Source organism: Ranitomeya variabilis, chromosome 7, assembly GCF_051348905.1.
Source record: "Ranitomeya variabilis isolate aRanVar5 chromosome 7, aRanVar5.hap1, whole genome shotgun sequence".
Taxonomy (NCBI): domain Eukaryota; kingdom Metazoa; phylum Chordata; class Amphibia; order Anura; family Dendrobatidae; genus Ranitomeya; species Ranitomeya variabilis.
Genome location: NC_135238.1, coordinates 92,294,305 through 92,307,387, shown reverse-complemented (window position 1 = coordinate 92,307,387; position 13,083 = coordinate 92,294,305). Strand labels below are relative to the sequence as shown.

Here is a 13,083-nt window from a genome sequence, read left to right as displayed (position 1 = left end):
TTCTGTGTGCATGGAATGAAACTCAACTCAATGTTGTCTTGCTAAGTTAACCACTTGAAAGTTTTGATTGGTGCTGACATCTTCCCTAGATTTCATAGGCTTTCCAGCTTGTGGTGCTGTGGCTTAGTTGGTTAAAGCGCCTGTCTAGTAAACAGGAGATCCTGAGTTCGAATCTCAGCAGTGCCTTGTTTTCATCATCTGAAAAACAAACTTCCTATCTTAAAAATGGGAATTTCACTTGCGTAAAACCTCAAATTTACCTTGGCTGCGTCTCTACTGATAGTGCAATTGTGAGATTAAGAATTTCTTCTGTATAGGGGCCAAAAAGGAAGGAAGATGGCATCAAGCATAACAACATAAAACCAGTGGATTTTGTCTTTAGCTTAGTTGGTCAAAGCGCCTGTTTAGTAAACAGAAAATCTTGATTTCGAATGTCAGCAGTGCTTTTCTTTCTTCACCTCAGTTTGGGCCATTTTAGCCAAAAAAAGAGGATTTTTGTTCTTGTATGACATTAAACCTGTCTTTACCACAGTCCTAACATAGTGCAGTTGAGAGAAAAAAATCTCTGCTGTCGAAGTGCTTAAAAAGGAATTAGATGATATAATTTTCTTTAGAGAATAAAGGATGCATCAAGCATTAAAAGATAAAACCAGTGGAATTACACTTCTGACTCTGCAAAGTTTGATAGCAGCTTTCTTAAAAAGGAAGATAAACTTTCAAGCTTGAAGTATCTACCGCTTGGGCTAGAAAAGAAATCAAAACAATACAACGTGTAACAAGCAGATTAAACCGACGAGGATGGGATTCGAACCCATGCATGCAGAGCACAATGGATTAGCAGTCCATCGCCTTAACCACTCGGCCACCTCGTCTACATGGCGCTCATGCGCTAAGGAGATAAGATGTAATGATTATTTTTACCAGTCAGTGTGCTTTCTCTGAAGATTTTATGTCAGCTTTTGTCAGAGTGGCCTTATATTATCTCCTACAGTGTCTATTTTTTAAAGTTAGAATGGGGCAAACTCTGTAAGAAATAAACCAGTGCTCAGGGTTTTAATACCAACTTTTCAATCATTCCTAATTTTTCCTCCTTTGGCCCTGCCGTGGAATTCCTTCAATCCGCCTATTTTGTGTCATAACTTGGAAGAAAAATAAGTCCCAAATTAAAGCTGGACTTCATGACTGAGAATTACATCCTGTTCCTCGTTTCTGTGTGCATGGAATGAAACTCAACTCAATGTTGTCTTGCTAAGTTAACCACTTGAAAGTTTTGATTGGTGCTGACATCTTCCCTAGATTTCATAGGCTTTCCAGCTTGTGGTGCTGTGGCTTAGTTGGTTAAAGCGCCTGTCTAGTAAACAGGAGATCCTGAGTTCGAATCTCAGCAGTGCCTTGTTTTCATCATCTGAAAAACAAACTTCCTATCTTAAAAATGGGAATTTCACTTGCGTAAAACCTCAAATTTACCTTGGCTGCGTCTCTACTGATAGTGCAATTGTGAGATTAAGAATTTCTTCTGTATAGGGGCCAAAAAGGAAGGAAGATGGCATCAAACATAAAACCAGTGGATTTTGTCTTTAGCTTACTTGGTCAAAGCGCCTGTTTAGTAAACAGAAAATCTTGATTTCGAATGTCAGCAGTGCTTTTCTTTCTTCACCTCAGTTTGGGCCATTTTAGCCAAAAAAAGAGGACTTTTGTTCTTGTATGACATTAAACCTGTCTTTACCACAGTCCTAACATAGTGCAGTTGAGAGAAAAAAATCTCTGCTGTCGAAGTGCTTAAAAAGGAATTAGATGATATCATTTTCTTTAGAGAATAAAGGATGCATCAAGCATTAAAAGATAAAACCAGTGGAATTACACTTCTGACTCTGCAAAGTTTGATAGCAGCTTTCTTAAAAAGGAAGATAAACTTTCAAGCTTGAAGTATCTACCGCTTGGGCTAGAAAAGAAATCAAAACAATACAACGTGTAACAAGCAGATTAAACCGACGAGGATGGGATTCGAACCCATGCATGCAGAGCACAATGGATTAGCAGTCCATCGCCTTAACCACTCGGCCACCTCGTCTACATGGCGCTCATGCGCTAAGGAGATAAGATGTAATGATTATTTTTACCAGTCAGTGTGCTTTCTCTGAAGATTTTATGTCAGCTTTTGTCAGAGTGGCCTTATATTATCTCCTACAGTGTCTATTTTTTAAAGTTAGAATGGGGCAAACTCTGTAAGAAATAAACCAGTGCTCAGGGTTTTAATACCAACTTTTCAATCATTCCTAATTTTTCCTCCTTTGGCCCTGCCGTGGAATTCCTTCAATCCGCCTATTTTGTGTCATAACTTGGAAGAAAAATAAGTCCCAAATTAAAGCTGGACTTCATGACTGAGAAAGACATCCTGTTCCACGTTTCTGTGTGCATGGAATGAAACTCAACTCAATGTTGTCTTGCTAAGTTAACCACTTGAAAGTTTTGATTGGTGCTGACATCTTCCCTAGATTTCATAGGCTTTCCAGCTTGTGGTGCTGTGGCTTAGTTGGTTAAAGCGCCTGTCTAGTAAACAGGAGATCCTGAGTTCGAATCTCAGCAGTGCCTTGTTTTCATCATCTGAAAAACAAACTTCCTATCTTAAAAATGGGAATTTCACTTGCGTAAAACCTCAAATTTACCTTGGCTGCGTCTCTACTGATAGTGCAATTGTGAGATTAAGAATTTCTTCTGTATAGGGGCCAAAAAGGAAGGAAGATGGCATCAAGCATAACAACATAAAACCAGTGGATTTTGTCTTTAGCTTAGTTGGTCAAAGCGCCTGTTTAGTAAACAGAAAATCTTGATTTCGAATGTCAGCAGTGCTTTTCTTTCTTCACCTCAGTTTGGGCCATTTTAGCCAAAAAAAGAGGATTTTTGTTCTTGTATGACATTAAACCTGTCTTTACCACAGTCCTAACATAGTGCAGTTGAGAGAAAAAAATCTCTGCTGTCGAAGTGCTTAAAAAGGAATTAGATGATATAATTTTCTTTAGAGAATAAAGGATGCATCAAGCATTAAAAGATAAAACCAGTGGAATTACACTTCTGACTCTGCAAAGTTTGATAGCAGCTTTCTTAAAAAGGAAGATAAACTTTCAAGCTTGAAGTATCTACCGCTTGGGCTAGAAAAGAAATCAAAACAATACAACGTGTAACAAGCAGATTAAACCGACGAGGATGGGATTCGAACCCATGCATGCAGAGCACAATGGATTAGCAGTCCATCGCCTTAACCACTCGGCCACCTCGTCTACATGGCGCTCATGCGCTAAGGAGATAAGATGTAATGATTATTTTTACCAGTCAGTGTGCTTTCTCTGAAGATTTTATGTCAGCTTTTGTCAGAGTGGCCTTATATTATCTCCTACAGTGTCTATTTTTTAAAGTTAGAATGGGGCAAACTCTGTAAGAAATAAACCAGTGCTCAGGGTTTTAATACCAACTTTTCAATCATTCCTAATTTTTCCTCCTTTGGCCCTGCCGTGGAATTCCTTCAATCCGCCTATTTTGTGTCATAACTTGGAAGAAAAATAAGTCCCAAATTAAAGCTGGACTTCATGACTGAGAATTACATCCTGTTCCTCGTTTCTGTGTGCATGGAATGAAACTCAACTCAATGTTGTCTTGCTAAGTTAACCACTTGAAAGTTTTGATTGGTGCTGACATCTTCCCTAGATTTCATAGGCTTTCCAGCTTGTGGTGCTGTGGCTTAGTTGGTTAAAGCGCCTGTCTAGTAAACAGGAGATCCTGAGTTCGAATCTCAGCAGTGCCTTGTTTTCATCATCTGAAAAACAAACTTCCTATCTTAAAAATGGGAATTTCACTTGCGTAAAACCTCAAATTTACCTTGGCTGCGTCTCTACTGATAGTGCAATTGTGAGATTAAGAATTTCTTCTGTATAGGGGCCAAAAAGGAAGGAAGATGGCATCAAACATAAAACCAGTGGATTTTGTCTTTAGCTTACTTGGTCAAAGCGCCTGTTTAGTAAACAGAAAATCTTGATTTCGAATGTCAGCAGTGCTTTTCTTTCTTCACCTCAGTTTGGGCCATTTTAGCCAAAAAAAGAGGACTTTTGTTCTTGTATGACATTAAACCTGTCTTTACCACAGTCCTAACATAGTGCAGTTGAGAGAAAAAAATCTCTGCTGTCGAAGTGCTTAAAAAGGAATTAGATGATATCATTTTCTTTAGAGAATAAAGGATGCATCAAGCATTAAAAGATAAAACCAGTGGAATTACACTTCTGACTCTGCAAAGTTTGATAGCAGCTTTCTTAAAAAGGAAGATAAACTTTCAAGCTTGAAGTATCTACCGCTTGGGCTAGAAAAGAAATCAAAACAATACAACGTGTAACAAGCAGATTAAACCGACGAGGATGGGATTCGAACCCATGCATGCAGAGCACAATGGATTAGCAGTCCATCGCCTTAACCACTCGGCCACCTCGTCTACATGGCGCTCATGCGCTAAGGAGATAAGATGTAATGATTATTTTTACCAGTCAGTGTGCTTTCTCTGAAGATTTTATGTCAGCTTTTGTCAGAGTGGCCTTATATTATCTCCTACAGTGTCTATTTTTTAAAGTTAGAATGGGGCAAACTCTGTAAGAAATAAACCAGTGCTCAGGGTTTTAATACCAACTTTTCAATCATTCCTAATTTTTCCTCCTTTGGCCCTGCCGTGGAATTCCTTCAATCCGCCTATTTTGTGTCATAACTTGGAAGAAAAATAAGTCCCAAATTAAAGCTGGACTTCATGACTGAGAATTACATCCTGTTCCTCGTTTCTGTGTGCATGGAATGAAACTCAACTCAATGTTGTCTTGCTAAGTTAACCACTTGAAAGTTTTGATTGGTGCTGACATCTTCCCTAGATTTCATAGGCTTTCCAGCTTGTGGTGCTGTGGCTTAGTTGGTTAAAGCGCCTGTCTAGTAAACAGGAGATCCTGAGTTCGAATCTCAGCAGTGCCTTGTTTTCATCATCTGAAAAACAAACTTCCTATCTTAAAAATGGGAATTTCACTTGCGTAAAACCTCAAATTTACCTTGGCTGCGTCTCTACTGATAGTGCAATTGTGAGATTAAGAATTTCTTCTGTATAGGGGCCAAAAAGGAAGGAAGATGGCATCAAGCATAACAACATAAAACCAGTGGATTTTGTCTTTAGCTTAGTTGGTCAAAGCGCCTGTTTAGTAAACAGAAAATCTTGATTTCGAATGTCAGCAGTGCTTTTCTTTCTTCACCTCAGTTTGGGCCATTTTAGCCAAAAAAAGAGGATTTTTGTTCTTGTATGACATTAAACCTGTCTTTACCACAGTCCTAACATAGTGCAGTTGAGAGAAAAAAATCTCTGCTGTCGAAGTGCTTAAAAAGGAATTAGATGATATAATTTTCTTTAGAGAATAAAGGATGCATCAAGCATTAAAAGATAAAACCAGTGGAATTACACTTCTGACTCTGCAAAGTTTGATAGCAGCTTTCTTAAAAAGGAAGATAAACTTTCAAGCTTGAAGTATCTACCGCTTGGGCTAGAAAAGAAATCAAAACAATACAACGTGTAACAAGCAGGTTAAACCGACGAGGATGGGATTCGAACCCATGCATGCAGAGCACAATGGATTAGCAGTCCATCGCCTTAACCACTCGGCCACCTCGTCTACATGGCGCTCATGCGCTAAGGAGATAAGATGTAATGATTATTTTTACCAGTCAGTGTGCTTTCTCTGAAGATTTTATGTCAGCTTTTGTCAGAGTGGCCTTATATTATCTCCTACAGTGTCTATTTTTTAAAGTTAGAATGGGGCAAACTCTGTAAGAAATAAACCAGTGCTCAGGGTTTTAATACCAACTTTTCAATCATTCCTAATTTTTCCTCCTTTGGCCCTGCCGTGGAATTCCTTCAATCCGCCTATTTTGTGTCATAACTTGGAAGAAAAATAAGTCCCAAATTAAAGCTGGACTTCATGACTGAGAATTACATCCTGTTCCTCGTTTCTGTGTGCATGGAATGAAACTCAACTCAATGTTGTCTTGCTAAGTTAACCACTTGAAAGTTTTGATTGGTGCTGACATCTTCCCTAGATTTCATAGGCTTTCCAGCTTGTGGTGCTGTGGCTTAGTTGGTTAAAGCGCCTGTCTAGTAAACAGGAGATCCTGAGTTCGAATCTCAGCAGTGCCTTGTTTTCATCATCTGAAAAACAAACTTCCTATCTTAAAAATGGGAATTTCACTTGCGTAAAACCTCAAATTTACCTTGGCTGCGTCTCTACTGATAGTGCAATTGTGAGATTAAGAATTTCTTCTGTATAGGGGCCAAAAAGGAAGGAAGATGGCATCAAACATAAAACCAGTGGATTTTGTCTTTAGCTTACTTGGTCAAAGCGCCTGTTTAGTAAACAGAAAATCTTGATTTCGAATGTCAGCAGTGCTTTTCTTTCTTCACCTCAGTTTGGGCCATTTTAGCCAAAAAAAGAGGACTTTTGTTCTTGTATGACATTAAACCTGTCTTTACCACAGTCCTAACATAGTGCAGTTGAGAGAAAAAAATCTCTGCTGTCGAAGTGCTTAAAAAGGAATTAGATGATATCATTTTCTTTAGAGAATAAAGGATGCATCAAGCATTAAAAGATAAAACCAGTGGAATTACACTTCTGACTCTGCAAAGTTTGATAGCAGCTTTCTTAAAAAGGAAGATAAACTTTCAAGCTTGAAGTATCTACCGCTTGGGCTAGAAAAGAAATCAAAACAATACAACGTGTAACAAGCAGATTAAACCGACGAGGATGGGATTCGAACCCATGCATGCAGAGCACAATGGATTAGCAGTCCATCGCCTTAACCACTCGGCCACCTCGTCTACATGGCGCTCATGCGCTAAGGAGATAAGATGTAATGATTATTTTTACCAGTCAGTGTGCTTTCTCTGAAGATTTTATGTCAGCTTTTGTCAGAGTGGCCTTATATTATCTCCTACAGTGTCTATTTTTTAAAGTTAGAATGGGGCAAACTCTGTAAGAAATAAACCAGTGCTCAGGGTTTTAATACCAACTTTTCAATCATTCCTAATTTTTCCTCCTTTGGCCCTGCCGTGGAATTCCTTCAATCCGCCTATTTTGTGTCATAACTTGGAAGAAAAATAAGTCCCAAATTAAAGCTGGACTTCATGACTGAGAAAGACATCCTGTTCCACGTTTCTGTGTGCATGGAATGAAACTCAACTCAATGTTGTCTTGCTAAGTTAACCACTTGAAAGTTTTGATTGGTGCTGACATCTTCCCTAGATTTCATAGGCTTTCCAGCTTGTGGTGCTGTGGCTTAGTTGGTTAAAGCGCCTGTCTAGTAAACAGGAGATCCTGAGTTCGAATCTCAGCAGTGCCTTGTTTTCATCATCTGAAAAACAAACTTCCTATCTTAAAAATGGGAATTTCACTTGCGTAAAACCTCAAATTTACCTTGGCTGCGTCTCTACTGATAGTGCAATTGTGAGATTAAGAATTTCTTCTGTATAGGGGCCAAAAAGGAAGGAAGATGGCATCAAGCATAACAACATAAAACCAGTGGATTTTGTCTTTAGCTTAGTTGGTCAAAGCGCCTGTTTAGTAAACAGAAAATCTTGATTTCGAATGTCAGCAGTGCTTTTCTTTCTTCACCTCAGTTTGGGCCATTTTAGCCAAAAAAAGAGGATTTTTGTTCTTGTATGACATTAAACCTGTCTTTACCACAGTCCTAACATAGTGCAGTTGAGAGAAAAAAATCTCTGCTGTCGAAGTGCTTAAAAAGGAATTAGATGATATAATTTTCTTTAGAGAATAAAGGATGCATCAAGCATTAAAAGATAAAACCAGTGGAATTACACTTCTGACTCTGCAAAGTTTGATAGCAGCTTTCTTAAAAAGGAAGATAAACTTTCAAGCTTGAAGTATCTACCGCTTGGGCTAGAAAAGAAATCAAAACAATACAACGTGTAACAAGCAGATTAAACCGACGAGGATGGGATTCGAACCCATGCATGCAGAGCACAATGGATTAGCAGTCCATCGCCTTAACCACTCGGCCACCTCGTCTACATGGCGCTCATGCGCTAAGGAGATAAGATGTAATGATTATTTTTACCAGTCAGTGTGCTTTCTCTGAAGATTTTATGTCAGCTTTTGTCAGAGTGGCCTTATATTATCTCCTACAGTGTCTATTTTTTAAAGTTAGAATGGGGCAAACTCTGTAAGAAATAAACCAGTGCTCAGGGTTTTAATACCAACTTTTCAATCATTCCTAATTTTTCCTCCTTTGGCCCTGCCGTGGAATTCCTTCAATCCGCCTATTTTGTGTCATAACTTGGAAGAAAAATAAGTCCCAAATTAAAGCTGGACTTCATGACTGAGAATTACATCCTGTTCCTCGTTTCTGTGTGCATGGAATGAAACTCAACTCAATGTTGTCTTGCTAAGTTAACCACTTGAAAGTTTTGATTGGTGCTGACATCTTCCCTAGATTTCATAGGCTTTCCAGCTTGTGGTGCTGTGGCTTAGTTGGTTAAAGCGCCTGTCTAGTAAACAGGAGATCCTGAGTTCGAATCTCAGCAGTGCCTTGTTTTCATCATCTGAAAAACAAACTTCCTATCTTAAAAATGGGAATTTCACTTGCGTAAAACCTCAAATTTACCTTGGCTGCGTCTCTACTGATAGTGCAATTGTGAGATTAAGAATTTCTTCTGTATAGGGGCCAAAAAGGAAGGAAGATGGCATCAAACATAAAACCAGTGGATTTTGTCTTTAGCTTACTTGGTCAAAGCGCCTGTTTAGTAAACAGAAAATCTTGATTTCGAATGTCAGCAGTGCTTTTCTTTCTTCACCTCAGTTTGGGCCATTTTAGCCAAAAAAAGAGGACTTTTGTTCTTGTATGACATTAAACCTGTCTTTACCACAGTCCTAACATAGTGCAGTTGAGAGAAAAAAATCTCTGCTGTCGAAGTGCTTAAAAAGGAATTAGATGATATCATTTTCTTTAGAGAATAAAGGATGCATCAAGCATTAAAAGATAAAACCAGTGGAATTACACTTCTGACTCTGCAAAGTTTGATAGCAGCTTTCTTAAAAAGGAAGATAAACTTTCAAGCTTGAAGTATCTACCGCTTGGGCTAGAAAAGAAATCAAAACAATACAACGTGTAACAAGCAGATTAAACCGACGAGGATGGGATTCGAACCCATGCATGCAGAGCACAATGGATTAGCAGTCCATCGCCTTAACCACTCGGCCACCTCGTCTACATGGCGCTCATGCGCTAAGGAGATAAGATGTAATGATTATTTTTACCAGTCAGTGTGCTTTCTCTGAAGATTTTATGTCAGCTTTTGTCAGAGTGGCCTTATATTATCTCCTACAGTGTCTATTTTTTAAAGTTAGAATGGGGCAAACTCTGTAAGAAATAAACCAGTGCTCAGGGTTTTAATACCAACTTTTCAATCATTCCTAATTTTTCCTCCTTTGGCCCTGCCGTGGAATTCCTTCAATCCGCCTATTTTGTGTCATAACTTGGAAGAAAAATAAGTCCCAAATTAAAGCTGGACTTCATGACTGAGAATTACATCCTGTTCCTCGTTTCTGTGTGCATGGAATGAAACTCAACTCAATGTTGTCTTGCTAAGTTAACCACTTGAAAGTTTTGATTGGTGCTGACATCTTCCCTAGATTTCATAGGCTTTCCAGCTTGTGGTGCTGTGGCTTAGTTGGTTAAAGCGCCTGTCTAGTAAACAGGAGATCCTGAGTTCGAATCTCAGCAGTGCCTTGTTTTCATCATCTGAAAAACAAACTTCCTATCTTAAAAATGGGAATTTCACTTGCGTAAAACCTCAAATTTACCTTGGCTGCGTCTCTACTGATAGTGCAATTGTGAGATTAAGAATTTCTTCTGTATAGGGGCCAAAAAGGAAGGAAGATGGCATCAAGCATAACAACATAAAACCAGTGGATTTTGTCTTTAGCTTAGTTGGTCAAAGCGCCTGTTTAGTAAACAGAAAATCTTGATTTCGAATGTCAGCAGTGCTTTTCTTTCTTCACCTCAGTTTGGGCCATTTTAGCCAAAAAAAGAGGATTTTTGTTCTTGTATGACATTAAACCTGTCTTTACCACAGTCCTAACATAGTGCAGTTGAGAGAAAAAAATCTCTGCTGTCGAAGTGCTTAAAAAGGAATTAGATGATATAATTTTCTTTAGAGAATAAAGGATGCATCAAGCATTAAAAGATAAAACCAGTGGAATTACACTTCTGACTCTGCAAAGTTTGATAGCAGCTTTCTTAAAAAGGAAGATAAACTTTCAAGCTTGAAGTATCTACCGCTTGGGCTAGAAAAGAAATCAAAACAATACAACGTGTAACAAGCAGATTAAACCGACGAGGATGGGATTCGAACCCATGCATGCAGAGCACAATGGATTAGCAGTCCATCGCCTTAACCACTCGGCCACCTCGTCTACATGGCGCTCATGCGCTAAGGAGATAAGATGTAATGATTATTTTTACCAGTCAGTGTGCTTTCTCTGAAGATTTTATGTCAGCTTTTGTCAGAGTGGCCTTATATTATCTCCTACAGTGTCTATTTTTTAAAGTTAGAATGGGGCAAACTCTGTAAGAAATAAACCAGTGCTCAGGGTTTTAATACCAACTTTTCAATCATTCCTAATTTTTCCTCCTTTGGCCCTGCCGTGGAATTCCTTCAATCCGCCTATTTTGTGTCATAACTTGGAAGAAAAATAAGTCCCAAATTAAAGCTGGACTTCATGACTGAGAATTACATCCTGTTCCTCGTTTCTGTGTGCATGGAATGAAACTCAACTCAATGTTGTCTTGCTAAGTTAACCACTTGAAAGTTTTGATTGGTGCTGACATCTTCCCTAGATTTCATAGGCTTTCCAGCTTGTGGTGCTGTGGCTTAGTTGGTTAAAGCGCCTGTCTAGTAAACAGGAGATCCTGAGTTCGAATCTCAGCAGTGCCTTGTTTTCATCATCTGAAAAACAAACTTCCTATCTTAAAAATGGGAATTTCACTTGCGTAAAACCTCAAATTTACCTTGGCTGCGTCTCTACTGATAGTGCAATTGTGAGATTAAGAATTTCTTCTGTATAGGGGCCAAAAAGGAAGGAAGATGGCATCAAACATAAAACCAGTGGATTTTGTCTTTAGCTTACTTGGTCAAAGCGCCTGTTTAGTAAACAGAAAATCTTGATTTCGAATGTCAGCAGTGCTTTTCTTTCTTCACCTCAGTTTGGGCCATTTTAGCCAAAAAAAGAGGATTTTTGTTCTTGTATGACATTAAACCTGTCTTTACCACAGTCCTAACATAGTGCAGTTGAGAGAAAAAAATCTCTGCTGTCGAAGTGCTTAAAAAGGAATTAGATGATATAATTTTCTTTAGAGAATAAAGGATGCATCAAGCATTAAAAGATAAAACCAGTGGAATTACACTTCTGACTCTGCAAAGTTTGATAGCAGCTTTCTTAAAAAGGAAGATAAACTTTCAAGCTTGAAGTATCTACCGCTTGGGCTAGAAAAGAAATCAAAACAATACAACGTGTAACAAGCAGATTAAACCGACGAGGATGGGATTCGAACCCATGCATGCAGAGCACAATGGATTAGCAGTCCATCGCCTTAACCACTCGGCCACCTCGTCTACATGGCGCTCATGCGCTAAGGAGATAAGATGTAATGATTATTTTTACCAGTCAGTGTGCTTTCTCTGAAGATTTTATGTCAGCTTTTGTCAGAGTGGCCTTATATTATCTCCTACAGTGTCTATTTTTTAAAGTTAGAATGGGGCAAACTCTGTAAGAAATAAACCAGTGCTCAGGGTTTTAATACCAACTTTTCAATCATTCCTAATTTTTCCTCCTTTGGCCCTGCCGTGGAATTCCTTCAATCCGCCTATTTTGTGTCATAACTTGGAAGAAAAATAAGTCCCAAATTAAAGCTGGACTTCATGACTGAGAATTACATCCTGTTCCTCGTTTCTGTGTGCATGGAATGAAACTCAACTCAATGTTGTCTTGCTAAGTTAACCACTTGAAAGTTTTGATTGGTGCTGACATCTTCCCTAGATTTCATAGGCTTTCCAGCTTGTGGTGCTGTGGCTTAGTTGGTTAAAGCGCCTGTCTAGTAAACAGGAGATCCTGAGTTCGAATCTCAGCAGTGCCTTGTTTTCATCATCTGGAAAACAAACTTCCTATCTTAAAAATGGGAATTTCACTTGCGTAAAACCTCAAATTTACCTTGGCTGCGTCTCTACTGATAGTGCAATTGTGAGATTAAGAATTTCTTCTGTATAGGGGCCAAAAAGGAAGGAAGATGGCATCAAACATAAAACCAGTGGATTTTGTCTTTAGCTTACTTGGTCAAAGCGCCTGTTTAGTAAACAGAAAATCTTGATTTCGAATGTCAGCAGTGCTTTTCTTTCTTCACCTCAGTTTGGGCCATTTTAGCCAAAAAAAGAGGACTTTTGTTCTTGTATGACATTAAACCTGTCTTTACCACAGTCCTAACATAGTGCAGTTGAGAGAAAAAAATCTCTGCTGTCGAAGTGCTTAAAAAGGAATTAGATGATATCATTTTCTTTAGAGAATAAAGGATGCATCAAGCATTAAAAGATAAAACCAGTGGAATTACACTTCTGACTCTGCAAAGTTTGATAGCAGCTTTCTTAAAAAGGAAGATAAACTTTCAAGCTTGAAGTATCTACCGCTTGGGCTAGAAAAGAAATCAAAACAATACAACGTGTAACAAGCAGATTAAACCGACGAGGATGGGATTCGAACCCATGCATGCAGAGCACAATGGATTAGCAGTCCATCGCCTTAACCACTCGGCCACCTCGTCTACATGGCGCTCATGCGCTAAGGAGATAAGATGTAATGATTATTTTTACCAGTCAGTGTGCTTTCTCTGAAGATTTTATGTCAGCTTTTGTCAGAGTGGCCTTATATTATCTCCTACAGTGTCTATTTTTTAAAGTTAGAATGGGGCAAACTCTGTAAGAAATAAACCAGTGCTCAGGGTTTTAATACC

The 13,083-nt window shown here is 38.7% G+C and overlaps 22 non-coding genes across 22 annotated transcripts; 11 read left to right on the top strand and 11 right to left on the bottom strand.

The window, feature by feature from the left end:
* Positions 1 to 112: 112 nt before the first annotated feature.
* On the top strand, positions 113 to 186 carry TRNAT-AGU (transfer RNA threonine (anticodon AGU)). The gene has a single exon. It is a non-coding gene; the product is annotated as a tRNA-Thr (tRNA).
* A 604-nt stretch (positions 187 to 790) lies between these two features.
* On the bottom strand, positions 791 to 872 carry TRNAS-GCU (transfer RNA serine (anticodon GCU)). Its single transcript has one exon. It is a non-coding gene; the product is annotated as a tRNA-Ser (tRNA).
* A 447-nt stretch (positions 873 to 1,319) lies between these two features.
* On the top strand, positions 1,320 to 1,393 carry TRNAT-AGU (transfer RNA threonine (anticodon AGU)). The gene has a single exon. It is a non-coding gene; the product is annotated as a tRNA-Thr (tRNA).
* A 596-nt stretch (positions 1,394 to 1,989) lies between these two features.
* Positions 1,990 to 2,071, bottom strand: TRNAS-GCU (transfer RNA serine (anticodon GCU)). Its single transcript has one exon. It is a non-coding gene; the product is annotated as a tRNA-Ser (tRNA).
* Positions 2,072 to 2,518: 447 nt separating this feature from the next.
* TRNAT-AGU (transfer RNA threonine (anticodon AGU)) lies at positions 2,519 to 2,592 on the top strand. Its single transcript has one exon. It is a non-coding gene; the product is annotated as a tRNA-Thr (tRNA).
* Positions 2,593 to 3,196: 604 nt separating this feature from the next.
* TRNAS-GCU (transfer RNA serine (anticodon GCU)) lies at positions 3,197 to 3,278 on the bottom strand. The gene has a single exon. It is a non-coding gene; the product is annotated as a tRNA-Ser (tRNA).
* A 447-nt stretch (positions 3,279 to 3,725) lies between these two features.
* TRNAT-AGU (transfer RNA threonine (anticodon AGU)) lies at positions 3,726 to 3,799 on the top strand. The gene has a single exon. It is a non-coding gene; the product is annotated as a tRNA-Thr (tRNA).
* A 596-nt stretch (positions 3,800 to 4,395) lies between these two features.
* Positions 4,396 to 4,477, bottom strand: TRNAS-GCU (transfer RNA serine (anticodon GCU)). Its single transcript has one exon. It is a non-coding gene; the product is annotated as a tRNA-Ser (tRNA).
* Positions 4,478 to 4,924: 447 nt separating this feature from the next.
* TRNAT-AGU (transfer RNA threonine (anticodon AGU)) lies at positions 4,925 to 4,998 on the top strand. The gene has a single exon. It is a non-coding gene; the product is annotated as a tRNA-Thr (tRNA).
* A 604-nt stretch (positions 4,999 to 5,602) lies between these two features.
* Positions 5,603 to 5,684, bottom strand: TRNAS-GCU (transfer RNA serine (anticodon GCU)). The gene has a single exon. It is a non-coding gene; the product is annotated as a tRNA-Ser (tRNA).
* Positions 5,685 to 6,131: 447 nt separating this feature from the next.
* Positions 6,132 to 6,205, top strand: TRNAT-AGU (transfer RNA threonine (anticodon AGU)). Its single transcript has one exon. It is a non-coding gene; the product is annotated as a tRNA-Thr (tRNA).
* Positions 6,206 to 6,801: 596 nt separating this feature from the next.
* On the bottom strand, positions 6,802 to 6,883 carry TRNAS-GCU (transfer RNA serine (anticodon GCU)). The gene has a single exon. It is a non-coding gene; the product is annotated as a tRNA-Ser (tRNA).
* Positions 6,884 to 7,330: 447 nt separating this feature from the next.
* TRNAT-AGU (transfer RNA threonine (anticodon AGU)) lies at positions 7,331 to 7,404 on the top strand. Its single transcript has one exon. It is a non-coding gene; the product is annotated as a tRNA-Thr (tRNA).
* A 604-nt stretch (positions 7,405 to 8,008) lies between these two features.
* Positions 8,009 to 8,090, bottom strand: TRNAS-GCU (transfer RNA serine (anticodon GCU)). The gene has a single exon. It is a non-coding gene; the product is annotated as a tRNA-Ser (tRNA).
* Positions 8,091 to 8,537: 447 nt separating this feature from the next.
* On the top strand, positions 8,538 to 8,611 carry TRNAT-AGU (transfer RNA threonine (anticodon AGU)). Its single transcript has one exon. It is a non-coding gene; the product is annotated as a tRNA-Thr (tRNA).
* Positions 8,612 to 9,207: 596 nt separating this feature from the next.
* On the bottom strand, positions 9,208 to 9,289 carry TRNAS-GCU (transfer RNA serine (anticodon GCU)). The gene has a single exon. It is a non-coding gene; the product is annotated as a tRNA-Ser (tRNA).
* Positions 9,290 to 9,736: 447 nt separating this feature from the next.
* Positions 9,737 to 9,810, top strand: TRNAT-AGU (transfer RNA threonine (anticodon AGU)). The gene has a single exon. It is a non-coding gene; the product is annotated as a tRNA-Thr (tRNA).
* A 604-nt stretch (positions 9,811 to 10,414) lies between these two features.
* Positions 10,415 to 10,496, bottom strand: TRNAS-GCU (transfer RNA serine (anticodon GCU)). Its single transcript has one exon. It is a non-coding gene; the product is annotated as a tRNA-Ser (tRNA).
* Positions 10,497 to 10,943: 447 nt separating this feature from the next.
* TRNAT-AGU (transfer RNA threonine (anticodon AGU)) lies at positions 10,944 to 11,017 on the top strand. The gene has a single exon. It is a non-coding gene; the product is annotated as a tRNA-Thr (tRNA).
* A 596-nt stretch (positions 11,018 to 11,613) lies between these two features.
* Positions 11,614 to 11,695, bottom strand: TRNAS-GCU (transfer RNA serine (anticodon GCU)). The gene has a single exon. It is a non-coding gene; the product is annotated as a tRNA-Ser (tRNA).
* Positions 11,696 to 12,142: 447 nt separating this feature from the next.
* TRNAT-AGU (transfer RNA threonine (anticodon AGU)) lies at positions 12,143 to 12,216 on the top strand. Its single transcript has one exon. It is a non-coding gene; the product is annotated as a tRNA-Thr (tRNA).
* A 596-nt stretch (positions 12,217 to 12,812) lies between these two features.
* Positions 12,813 to 12,894, bottom strand: TRNAS-GCU (transfer RNA serine (anticodon GCU)). Its single transcript has one exon. It is a non-coding gene; the product is annotated as a tRNA-Ser (tRNA).
* Between the last annotated feature and the right edge of the window lie 189 nt (positions 12,895 to 13,083).